The following is a 14,047-nucleotide window of genomic DNA, read 5'->3' as shown; positions in this document are numbered from 1 at the left end:
AACAAATTATTTGGTATAACGAAACTATGTTAATATAACTATATTTTTCTAGAGAATGGTATGAAAGTGGTTTTACCTTATTAGGGTCGTCGCCAAGGGGGGGTGCGACCTCTGACTGCATCATAACATGCAGGTCCCCTAAGTACATCTACTATCCAAGTTTATTTTTAAAGTGACTTACGGTTGCGGAGTTATGTGTCATGAGAGAGTCTTGCATGTAAACTTTAACGTAAACTTTAACGTTGACATGAAAATGACATTTGACCTTACCATGTGACCTTCGACTGCAGCATAACATGGTGGTTTCCTTAGTGCATCTAACATCCAAGTTTGGTACAAAAGTGACTTCGGTTGCGGAGTTATGTGTCATAATGTTTGTGACGGACGGACGACATTTGGATCCCTAAGTCTCGCCTTCACCTCTGGTGGGCGAGACAAAAGGGGGGGGGGGGGGGAGAGTAGAAAATAATGGATGGGAAAAGGGGAAAAACAGAGAATGAAGAAAAAAGAATGAAGAAAAGGGAAAAAGAAAGGAAAGGGAAAAATGGGGGGGGGGGTGTGGTAGGGAAGGAAAAAGCATGGAAAGAGAGAGAGAAGTGTTTGGATACGTCGGCGAGGTTTTGAGGAAAACCTGTGAATGTTTAAGTGCAAATCGATATGCGGATTTTGAGATATCCATTTGGGAAATAATTATTGTCTGTTATACAAGCGCAGGGGCTGTTGGATTTAAGGCCTGTCGGAAAAATGATAAATTGTCGGGTAGCGCAGGAATGTCCCAATTGCTTCATGTACCGACACTGATTAGAATGTAACTGTTGTAAATTGCCTGATTACATATCCATTTTGTTCATAATTGCAATAAGTGCTGGAGTATCCTGTTTTCTGGATGAATTTCAGCTCGCACATTTTTAAACTCTGTTTTTTAAATAGATTTTGTATTTTTGAAGATTAAGAAAATATATACATCGAATTTCACCTTCTCCCATGTTCCCAGGCCCCACGTCTGTACGCCAGCGGGGTTAGCCCTTAAGACTACATAAGTACAAGTTAGCTTTATTCTACAGCAAGACTAAGTGCTAGCAACACGTACTACTAATAGATCAATGTGAGCGCGAAACGCGAGTTGTTCGTTTGTTACCTGAAAATTAGCAATTTTGAAAAAAAAATTGGTCGGTTTTCAAGGTAATTACCCATGTACTGTATACATTCTTTTAAATTTCAATTCTCATTTCTTTTATAGATTATGTTTCCCACTTACTTTACATCATAAACTGGAATAAAGTATAATATTAAAAAGTTAAGTGACATTCAAAAGAGTGCTAACATAAACAGAACACAACCCATTTGCTTGGTCTTAGGGGCTAACCCCGCTGGCGTACAAACGTATAGTTTCCTTGTAGCTGCGTGTATTTTCGATATACATTCGTGGGTAGAACTGCCCATGCTCCCTGACCCGATATCCGTAAAAAAAAAGATAATAAAATACAAGCTCTTGCTTACCGATAATCTGAAAAAAGTATGGAACCGGGTCTAGATCATCATGCAGAAAATTCAATTCCAAGACGGCCTTTCATACAGGATTATACAAATAATACCCAACAAGGTGAGTCAGGATCCGATGAAATTAGCCTGCGCGTTTACAATTTGAGTGCAACTGCAGCAGTGCAGCAGACCTCTCATAAACTGCAGTCGGGTTTAAGCCGCGCGCAGCCTACACAGGAACTGGTTAGCATAAGTTCGACAGGCCTACATTGTAGGACTAGGTCCCGGCAACGATAGAATGGTCTAGATTGTTTTCACATCAGCAAGAAATAGGTCTACAAGTCAAAGAGGGATTTGAAATAAAACAAAATCAGGTGTTTCCTTCAAGAGCATAGTGGGAATTATTAATCCTCGGTTTGACTGGCAATACTAACTATTTTTCCTCTGGGCTTCGCCCCTCGGAGAAAATAGTGATTGCAAGTCCAACCTCGGATAAATAATTCCCACTATATTTTCTCAAAGCCTGATATATTTGAATATTATTATACATCTCAGATGATTCATAATATTTGAATATAATGTTCGACCTTGAATTATTAGGGGTTGATAACACAAGACACCCCCACCCGTCCTGGAATATTGGGGATATATCCCCCGGCGATCGTCACCCATGGTTTGGACGGCAAAAATTTTTAATTCTTGTTAATGTATGGCATCCCAGCTTGCAAAAATAGTGAGGACTAAAGTGAGGGTGGATACGAAGTGCACTTTTGAGTTAAAGTGTCATTTTTAGCATGAAAAATGAAAGGATCTAAAAAATCACGCATTTTTCTTTTTTTATGAAATCCGTACGACCTGATGAAAGTCTTTAAGATTATGAAATTTTCACTTTTTGTTTGACCTTATGAGCCTCACCAATATTCATAAGGCATTTTCTTATTGTACATTCATAATAATTATGGATTAAAAGGTGAAAGACAACTCGTTATGTAAAATGGAATGATGTACTTTTACAGTATGCGCATTTTTATTGAAAACTGCGTATAGACACATCTCCCCGTGTATCCAGTATAAACCTATACTTGAAAACTGTCGGCTCAATTGATGGATGGGATGAAAATAACCATCCAATAACTTTGTTTCAACTTCTTCATGAAACATGTCTCTTAAAACGTTGCATTAAAAAAAGAAGGAATGAACGTGGTCTGAAGGACTGTTTCCATGGCAACTGCATGGGGGAAAGTTGGCCTAGAAAAGTTTCACTATGTAATTGACTTAAAATGTATTATAATAGTTAATATTTCTAGAATATTGCCGCTTTGTTTACCTAAATGAATTATATGAAATTATATTTGATTCATGAACGTGCATGCTTGTCATGGAAACCATGAAAATATATTGTATGCAATGCCTATCTCAGCTCGACCCGAAGTGCAGTTGCGTGCTAAGTATGGAATTTCCACGCTCACTATACTTATGAAATCTACCTGTTGATGCAATCGGGGAATAATTACAATTTCCTTGTTTATTACAGAAATTAACCCAATATCAAGAGTGTAAACAAGTGGTTAGAGATCACCGCTATTTCCTTTAAAGGTCAAGTCCATCCCAGGAATAATGTTCATTTATATGAAAAGAGAAAAATCAAACAAGCACAATGATAAAAAATTCGGATGTACAATAAAAAGTCATGACATAATTTAGTTGTTGCGTATTTTTCACAAAATAATTGTATGCACAACTCAGTCGGTAATGTCTTTAGCTCACCCTTCCTTGTGTTTTTCGTTTGAATTATCAACATTTTCAGCTTATTTTACAGATAAGACAAGACTCTCTTGATTCAACTACAAAATGTTAAAACTTGAAAATCTCACGAACTTTCTTTTTTTAAATCCGATATTGATGAAATTTTGAGTGCTCTTCATGTTTGCTGCCATGTCCTCCTTTTATTCTAATAATCACAAAGCGGAAAGCCTGTTGCGATTTACATTAATTAAAAGTGAGTGAGGTTATTAAAGCGTGAATAGTCTACTTAAATCATTTTCTTAAAAATATTAAAAATAAACGATTTTGTTTTGAAAATGATTTTGATATGAGGTATAAGAAATTTGTCCGAAGGACGTGGTTAATTTAGATAACGTAGAATAACAAGTTAGGAGAGAATACATTGCTAAAATTTAAAAGAAAAGTATATCAGAATTTGATGGCATAGTCAGCATCTTTTTTTTTTAATTGTATTCTAACTTTCAGTCCGAAGTGCCCACTTTGGGACATTAAACATGCATGACAAAAACTATGTAAAGACAAATTATAGATGTTTTTTTACTAATGGAACGATACGCTCCAAATTTATGTTCTTTTTATTTATTTTTAACGTCATTTGTGAAGCTGGTGAAAAGTTAGTACTGCTCCAAACTATAAGATTTAAGATACAAACATTCTAATAACCCTTTTAAAGCTTTGATGGAGTTTCCTCAAACTTTCACCAAAATAGATTTCTGTCAATTTTTACGATAAACTATTAAAAGGGCAAATTTCCCCTTCAAACACTTTATTTGTATTTTTTTTGGATTCTCTGTCTGATCGGCTTTCATTTGAAGGAAATAACACTAGAACTCCAATCAAACCTTCACTTTCAAAATTACTTACCAACAAAAAATTATGTCAAATTTAAATGCGCTGGCCTAAACAAATGCACAAATTTATTTGTGAGTGAAATAAAACACGCACAAGTTATATTTCAATGCTCTATAGCATTTATTTCACATAAAAACTTCTTATTTTGGGAAATCGATCAATTTGTATGAGAGAGGGACTCAATAATTAAGTAAATTGCTAGATTTCAAGGAACTAATATACAAAATGAACTTTTGAGTGTTCAATTATGCGTGCACGAAATTATTGGTGGGGTTCGTGAAAACGATAAAGTCAAGATCGACAGTAAAATCCCCGACGCGCGCGCTAGTGCGTGCTTGTGAAAACGCCTCGTATCGTGGAAACACTTTTTGTCCACGAACCCAGTCAGTAGTTTGGAATTTCGTTCTAAACTGTACATCTAAGATTAACCAATTTATATTGGCATGATAGTAAACTCCCGTAGCATTTTGCTCCCAAAAAGTTTCATGAGAAAAAACGTTTTTTTACCCTCAATTACAGTTTGAGTCGAAGTATTTAAATGCGTTTTCTCGAAACTAACCTTTTCGCTTTGCGCGCAGTAAAGTCACTTCGTTTTACATGGTTTATGGTATGATTAGATAATTCGTTTTGCTTTGACAAACTGGATATTGAAACCACGTGCGGGCGTGCTGACATTTGGCCCATGTGGGTCCATTAAAACAAATAATGTCATTAAGGTGATCGAAGCATATTCTTACATCTCCATACTGTCTCTAAGCCATATCATATTATGCTATCCTAAAATCCTACATTCTAATCCTAAATCCTAATATTATCCTATACCTATACATCGAGTCCTGTCATTGACTTCATAAGCTTTATATTTTTCTGAAAATTTTTCGTGGAGAAATCACTGCATAAAGATAACAAAATCAATTGTTACAGCTATATTAGCTAACATTTTGGTAATTTCCCGTTGTAATGAATATTCATGAGTGGAGTCTAGATCCATGGAACCCAGATGTGAACCAATTAGATCCCAGACTCCTATAAACAGATGAAATTGTAAAGTAAAGTCTGTGGAAAGTATGGTTGTCCTAACTTGCCTCTGTGTTTCATTAACGGCATTGATTTGGTCAACGTCTTCAGAAACTCATCGTACACTCACCTTAACGTACATGTACTTGTGTTGCCTTATTTTTTTGTACAAATTATTCCTCCAGAGACGCCAGGATATTGATATTTAGGCATGTGATTTTCCTTTCGAAATCTTGATACCCCCCGCTAAATGATTTGTTGTTATCCTTTCTTCAAATTGCTTTTCTCACTTATGCGTGAATGTGAAAGCTTGTATGTTAAAACAGCTAAAAGAGAACATTCTAAGCTTTACTATGAAAGATTAATTGTCTATTTTATTAGTGATTAAGTTATGATAAATCATCGCTTAACCTCGGTTTCGTTTTTTGTGGGACGCACTGTATATACGGTTACTCTCATGGTTCAGCAAATATAATCTTTGCAATAAGCTAATTGTTGGGATTTGTCATGGCTAAAATCTTGTAATATTAGATTGAGCGCGGGAGCGCAGCGACCGAGCCATATTTTTTAAGAATGCAAAATTGAGCCTATCTAAGCACTTGGACTATCTCTTGTTTCCTTCCTCCGTTAAGGTCAGAGATCGCTTCTAGCAGTAAATAAAATGACTGAAAACACTGCCTACGGGTTGCTTAAGTTAGTCAGGCTGCTGAGAAGGTTTTGGCGGTTTGTGTAAAGATTGCGAATGAAGTATAACAATAAAAGTTTGGAGCTGGGTTTAAATGGCACTGTTGATGCGCATAGAGGGAAGAAAGAGAATACATTCTCGAAATGACTGGGGGTCTGCCTCAAAGAAACCTGCGAATTGTATGGTATTGTTATTGTCCTTTATGCGATTGTAGAGGTTCCGGTGCAGATGTGCAATGGCTAGACAGGATGAGACAAAGTGTTCAACATCTACTCGATGTACGGAATACAGTCGACATATGTCATCAGAAGCCTTTCCAATTCTGACAAGTCTGGCTTGAGTCAAGTAAACTTTGCATGAGATATGGGCTCTGATGGTGATAGCTCGTATCAGGGTGGGATTGACTATATGACCAGAATACCAGTCAGTAGCATTAGGCTTTGGTCTTCTGGTCCATAATGAAAGTAAACCTTTCTTAGAGAACTTCACACTTTGCCTGGACCCTGATGCTCTAGTCACTGCCGGCATCACCATGCGTTTCCAAAGGCTATGACCAAAAGCTCATCTAGAGAAGGAAGAATAGGAATCGTGAGAACAGAGCGTCATTGTTGAACCGAAGGGGTGTTGGCACAGATGCAATGAAGAAGTAGCCTGCATTCTGCTCTATCAGGGGCAACGTTCAGGATCTGTCCTTAAAGCAAGATCTTCTCTTTCATAACCAGAAGACTTATAGGCAATAAAGTTTGTTGGGAGGTACACAAATTGTACACAAATTGAACAAAGTGTTGAGAATTCCAAAGAGTGTGAACACATTAATGAAGAGAATTCGGAAAAGCAGACAAAAAGTGATTTGTTTAATTTCTCTATTATTTCTATAGATTTCGTCATCAAAGAGATAAAATCTTATAGTTGCAAAAAAGCAACTGGATATGACGAACTCTCCGTCAAAATACTGAAATATATTTGTGATATTCCTTGTGTAATTGGAAGCTTAGTATATATATTGAATCTGTCCTTAAAGTCTTATGTATACCCTGATGCTTGGAAAATAGCCAGAGTCCAACCGATTCCAAAAGGAGGGGATTCAGCCACACTGAAAAATTACAGGCCTGTATCTATACTGCTGATTTTATCTAAAATAATCGAAAGGGCAGTGTATTTAAACGTATTTGATTATATATCTCAGAAAGACTACTTATATAACAATCAGTTTGGGTTTCGCCCTAAGCATTCATGCGAAACAGCTTTATTATGCATGGTGAATCAATGGTCAGAGAATGTAGATAAAGGACACCTGAATGGTATAGCTTTTATAGACCTTCGACGTGCATTTGATACGGTTAACCACTCCCTACTATTAGATAAATTATATCAATATGGATTCTCACCTAGTGTCATCAAATGGTTTGATTCTTACTTGAAAAACCGCCAACAATATGTATCTTTAGGAAAAGAAAAATCTACTCTACGAAACATTACAATTGGTGTGCCACAGGGTTCGATCTTAGCCCCGATACTTTTCACTTTATTCATTAATGATCTCCCAAACGCTATACCAAATGGCACCGTTTACATGTATGCTGACCATACTACTATTTCTGTTTGGGGGGGATCGAAGCAAGAGGTTGAGCTAAAACTGTCAAAAGCTCTTAGGGATTTGGACTCTTGGCTCAATAAAAACAAGTTGATTTTGAATAGTGACAAGACCAAAACGATGCTACTAGGATCAAAACAAAAGCTAAGGTCACTAGACAGCAATATGCTATCGATAGTGTTAAATGGATGTCAATTGGAATGTGTAAATTAATATAAATGTTTAGGAGTTATCATAGATAACAATCTCGACTTTAAAAAACACGTTGACAGCATATCTTTAATTGTAAAACAAAAACTAGGAACTATTCGCCGCTGTAAACAGTATTTTGATAAAGCACAATTTAATAAGCTGTATTGGGCTTTTGTAATGCCCCATATAATGTATTGCTGAACCGTCTGGTCGGAAAGATCTGAAATTAATCACAGTTAGTTAGAGAGATTACATAAGAGGGCAGCATACATGGTATCTAACTTCTCTTGGGAAACTCCATCTGAACAAATTTTCAAAATATTATCCTGGCCCAAAATACGCAATGTCTTATTTAGAGCATCTCGCTTAATGGTTCATAAATGTTTACACGAAGCTGCTCCCCAGGTGCTTTGTGATAAGTTTATTTATATAGAGAAAATATCCTCCCGAACAACTAGAAGCACAAATAAGATGATAATCAGGGTGCCATATGCTCGTACAACCTTTTATCAGAAATCATTTTTTGTCACAGGCCCATTACATTGGAATAAACTACCCGAACACCTCCGATTCATAGAAAACATTAAACAGTTCAAACGGGAAATGGCTAAATGGGAAAAAACCTTTAATATGTAATAGGGACTAATGGTGGAATCTATTTTATTCTTTCTCCTCATTTTGTACATATTTTATCTCTTTTCATGTGTATATAATGTTTTCGTTTAGTTTTAGGTAACATCTGTACAGTATCATATTTTATTTGTTCTGTTATTTTCCATAGTTAATTATGCTTATTTCATTTCATTTTTTTGTTTCAATATTAGTATTTATGCTCTACTCTGTGTTTATATTTGAATATGTTACCATGTTTTATATTTGTGTTTGTTCACGAAGGGCCTCAACGAAAACCAGCTTGTTGCTGATTGAGCTACCCTTCTTTTAAATATTTGAAATAAATAAATAAATAAATAAAATTCATCAGCTGCGGATACTGGAAGCCCTAGTATGCGTTTGAAGAGATGGGCCTGAGCTTTGTCTAGACGATTCAACATGGAATTGGCGAAAGACACTCAAGAGCAGCCATATAGCATACGTGGTACACAGAAGGTTGAGGAAAGCTTGGCGGCGATTTGGGGTACAACTCTGGCACTAAAAAGGAGATGTCCCGACAAGGGCATGGAACGCTGTGTACCCTTTTGAATTAGCTTCAGCTGCAAAGTCAAATTGTACACCCCAAGTCATTGTAATTCCAAGGTGTTTATGAAATGAGACTTCATTGATAAGGCTCTCCATTGATGTGCCGGGATAGTCCATGATCTTTGTGGTTGTTGAACACTATAACGGCACTTTTAGAGGGGTTTATCTTGTATCTCCAATCATGGGTGTATTGTTGAGCAACATTGAGCAACTCTTGGTCTCCTGTTTGGCTGCTACTGACAAGCGCTATGTCATCAGCAAATGATATGATACTAAGATTCAGATTATTGATTTACAGCCAGGATGGTGATCACTGAGGATTTTAATGAGATCGTCAATTTATATAGTGAAGAGCAAGGAATACAACACACCACCCTGTCTTACTCCTTGGAGTACACTGAACAATGGTCCCACTAAATGGTCCTATAGTATCTTACTAGTTATTATAGTTATTGTCGAATTCTGCAATGGTATCCAGCAGAAATTCACAAGGATGAGTGGAAGAGATTTTTGAAAGCAGACCTTCTTGCCATACCCTGTTAACTGGTTAAACGCTTTTTCGGCATCAATAGTTGCAATGAAGAGTGGCTGCTTTAGAAGACTTGCTCAGTTCAATGACTTGGTCAAGGGCTTTACCAGCTAATAAGCAAGACCTTTCCTGCTGGAACCCAAACTGCAGCTGGTCCGGAATGTCATGCTCCAGTAGGTGATTGATGAGTTTGGGCTTAATGATACATAATAATAATACATATGATTTATAAAGCGTCTTTTCCATTTTGATTAAATGCTCAAGGCGCTTAGAAGAGAGCAAAACATAAAAATAAAGAGAACTTAGAGGAGTACAAGAAAGGGTAGATTACAAATGAGGAATAAATGTCTGTCTTCAATCCTAGCACCCTGCTGGTGAACAAATTTCAATTTTAGGTTGCACTTAAAAGATGTTGCAAAGGTTGATTTCTTCAGCTCCTGTGGTAGTGTATTCCAACGGAGCTGGTCCGGAATGAGCAAAGGCTCGATCGCCCCATGATTTTTTTTAGATAGTGGAATATGCAAGATTTGGGCGATCGCGGGCTTAATCAACAGATCTAGCAGCTTACCCAAGACAGGGGTTAGGGTAATGCCTCTGTAATTTTCTGGAACTGCTGAATCTTTGCCACCACCTTTATGTAAAGTTCATCAGGATAAAGATAAGGGTCCTTGAATTATATCTAGTGTACGGAAGATGTTTTAGGATATATGTTGTCAGGACCACAGGCCTTGCCAGTCTTTAAACTGAAGTTCTTTCGATGAAAACACAAACTTGGATCAGCAGAGAGCTTGATCAACAAGACACTGTGAATTACTCTGAATCTCACTTTCTGACATGTAGTCACTGGGAGTTGACAAATTTTAGAAGTATTGTGTCCAGTCCTGGATGATATCCATCCCTGAGTATCAGTGGTCTCCGATATTCAGATGAAGTAGCCCTGAGTTGGAGCGCCGGCCATTTTCTTTAACAAGTGTGTAAAACAGCCTGTCGCTATGTGCATGAGCCTCCTCGATATCTGTGAGGCAGCTCTTGACTGTCTTAGCTTGGAGTGAAAGTGCTTCTTGAGCTTCGCCGCTAAATTGCCGGAGCCTCTCCAGTCCTTCCACAGGTTGATCTAACTTGTGTAGCTTTCCTCTACTTCAGGATTCCACTCCATTTTGCCTTTGCCTCCAACTTTACCTTTAGAGTGGGGCAAGCTCATTGCAGTTTTACTGCAGGCTAGACATACTGTTCAGAAGGGTCACATCATGAGTTGCACCAGCCAGAGATGTCAAAATTGATTCAGAGGCTCTTTCCAGTGGTTCTGTATACAGCTCATTGATCACTTGTTTTGATACCTTCTTCCAGTTGACTTTTGGACGACATAAACGTTGGACACTTACATGTAACACCTTTTCACTCCTAACAGGGATGTTGTTGTGTATTGGATGGAACCTTCCATGTCACCGATGGGGAAATGATTCAGATGTTCATTTGTATAGTGGACAGCAAGGTTGAAGAAGTCACTAGCCATCCTCTGATGAGTGAGAAAAGTGTCGATGAAGGACCGCTTAGTTCCATCACCTCTCTTAAAAGTATATGCATCTTGACATTTCAGTAGAGCCAAAAGACAGGTATTCATGACATCACCAAGGATACTCAAAACTTTTTTTTTCTTGCACTCATAGCTATGAAGGTCCATATTGAGGTAACTACCTAGTAGAAAGGCACAAGAACCATTTGTTTGAATGATGTGTTGCATTTCCTCTAGTATAGGCTGGTATTCTGCAAGAGCATCTGCATATGAATTTGTTACCCCCTAATTTGTTCATCTAATTTGAAGGTTTCTATTTCAGCTTGGGTCGGCTGTGCGCACATAGAAACCAGCTTACTGTACAATGTGCGCTCAGCCGTTTAATCCGATCACGGTGTTTTCGCGACCATTCTATTATAGTAATGGGTGATTAGGTAGGTGGGAGGGACACCGTGCGGACATAAACTACAAGCCTCCGACACTAGCGTACCTAGGGGGGGGGGGGCAGTCTGCCCCCCTGACGAGTCACAACCCATGCAAAGGACGTATCTCTGCCCCCCTGACGAGCTTGAAAACCTTTTTTTTTCCCTGACGAGCTTGAAGACCTTTTTTGCCCCCCCCCCCCCGCTGACGAGCTTGAAGACCTTTTTTTGTGCCTGTCAAATTTTTCTGGCGGACGGTTTTGCCCCCCCCCCCCCCCCATGTGGAAAATCCTAGGTACGCCACTGGCCTCCGATATTATTTTTCTCTTCAAGATGTCGTTCTCTTTCATTTCTTTTCAAAGGAATTTCTCTCTTGCACATTTACTAGTACATGGATTGGAATATTCTCTCACTATAATTTATGCACAGCATGTCACCCGCTCCCCGACCTTTTCATTCTCCCTTTTTCAAATGCTACCGTCCAAATATACACGTGTATGAATCCATGCATGCATTGAACGTATGGGGTCCGATCGTTTGATTTCCTTCTTTTTTTAACAAAAAAAAGACGGCGTTTTTTTTTTCAACCAACCAAGTTGAACCTTATATCACAAGAAAGAGTTACAACCTCTCTATCTGATAGTCTTTGAACTCAGACATTTTGACACGAAAGTCAGACGCTGTAAGAGAAGATCGAGCCCAAAACAGTGCAAAAAGTGCTTCTCTCACACAAAAACACGAGAAACTGTGTATTTTCAGTAAAAAAAGACGTTTTTTTTTTTATCAGAATAAAAATGAAAGATATCATGAGATGTAAAACAAGTCTAAGATTAAAAAACCGTTTGAACCTGTGAACAATCTCGAGCGGTTTTTGAGATATGAGTTAAAAGAGCCGAAAATTGGACTATTTTGTCAAGTTTTTTACGCCGGAATAGGGGATTTGCCACGGTGCGCGTTAAGTGAACACAACAAATTTATATGGATAGATAGATAGATAAATGGTTTATAAATAAAAATCAATACATCATCGCGGCTAAGGCCGAATTGCAATGTATTCACAAGGTAATAAATACACAAAAAATATTCAAACAATAATACAGATAATTACCAAATAAATAATACGGATAAAGAGTATGGTATTGAAAGCTACTTGTGTTGTGAGAGAGAGATGGGAAGGAGGAGAGGCAGATAGAGAGAGGGAGGGGGGCTGGATAGGGATAGAGAGAGAGAGGGGGGGTGAAGGGTAGGAGTTGAGCAGAGGGTCAGAAGGAAAGAAGGTACAAACATTATGAAGGAGGTGAAAACATGAGTGTAAGGCTGCAAAATTTTACGTAAGAATAAACAAAGAAGAATTTAAAGTAAAATATCATCCTTAACACATATTGGTATAGTGGTCCAGATTATGATTTACGGGTATATAGTTCTTGTACATTAAGAGAAAGCAGTAGTATTTACAATTCAAGATTTCAAAGAAAGAGAGGAAGAGAGATGGATAAAAAAGAGAGGGAGAAATATGGATAGAGAAAGACAAACAGCAGGAAGAAATGAGTTGCAAGGAAAGGAAAGGAATACAACATAGAGATCATACGAGTCCATCAATTAGTAAGTACATTGTCAAATTTAAGAGATTATGGATTTACATCCTCACATGATATGCGCAAGAAAAATTACCTTTCAAAAAATAGGTATAACATGGCATAGAACAGTTGAACAAGATAATATCACACAATGAAAATTGTAAAAAAGTGCAAATGAGCCTTGGAGATAGGGTGGGAATGAGCTTAGATGAAATGGGAGTGCCTTGCTGATAAAAGTGGCAACTCCACCTCTCCCTCTCCTGATTGGAGGTGAATGAATCGGATCACGAGCCTTACCGAATGAGATTAAATCCTGATGGGCTGAACTGAGATAGTGGAATTCTCCTTCATGGATCCAGTGTTCTTGCATAAAAAAGAATATGTACTTGCAATAGCATACAATTAACAAAACTTTCATCAGACTTGAAACCACCCAAGTAACAATACAGCGTTGGACCAACGTTGGATCAACGTTGGGAATTTTTTACCCAACGTTGCCTCAACGTTGGCAGGCAAACGTTGCATCATCGATAGAAGTGCACGCGCATACATCGTCAGACCAACAACATTTCCAACGTCAGTTCAACGTTGTCCAGCAACAATGTTCTAACGTTGTCTGGCAACGTTGGTCCAATGTTGGCTAAATAGTCAAATACAACGTTGCTACAACGTTGGCAAGCAACGTTGCATCGTCGTTAGAAGTGCATGTCCATACATCGTCAGACCAACAACATTTCCAACGTCAGTTCAACGTTGTCCACCATCAATTCTCCAACGTTGGTCTCATGTTGGCTGAGTCATCAATAACAGCGTTGCTGCAACGTTGATGGGCAACGTTGTAGCAGCGATGGAAATGCACGCGCATACATCGTCAGTCCAACTATGTTTACAACGTTGGTTCAATGCTGTCCAGGAACGATGCTCCAACATTGTCTGGCAACATTGCTCCAACAATGTTCCAACGCTATTCCAACATATGGCAATAATTAACAAAACATTAATGGGTTTCAAGGTGAAGTCCACCGTTGCAACTCTACACTCTAATCCTTATATCATCATATATTATCCTATCCTAAAATCCTACATCCTAATCCTACATCCTATTCCTATAATCCTACACCTATCCACTGAATCATGTCATTAACTCATATATAAAGAGCAACTTTGCTACACTTGGCAGAATACAGTTAATATCATTTTCC

Source organism: Lytechinus pictus, chromosome 11, assembly GCF_037042905.1.
Source record: "Lytechinus pictus isolate F3 Inbred chromosome 11, Lp3.0, whole genome shotgun sequence".
Classification (NCBI taxonomy): domain Eukaryota; kingdom Metazoa; phylum Echinodermata; class Echinoidea; order Temnopleuroida; family Toxopneustidae; genus Lytechinus; species Lytechinus pictus.
The sequence above is the reverse complement of the archived record's forward strand: the minus strand, read 5'-3'. Positions refer to the sequence as shown.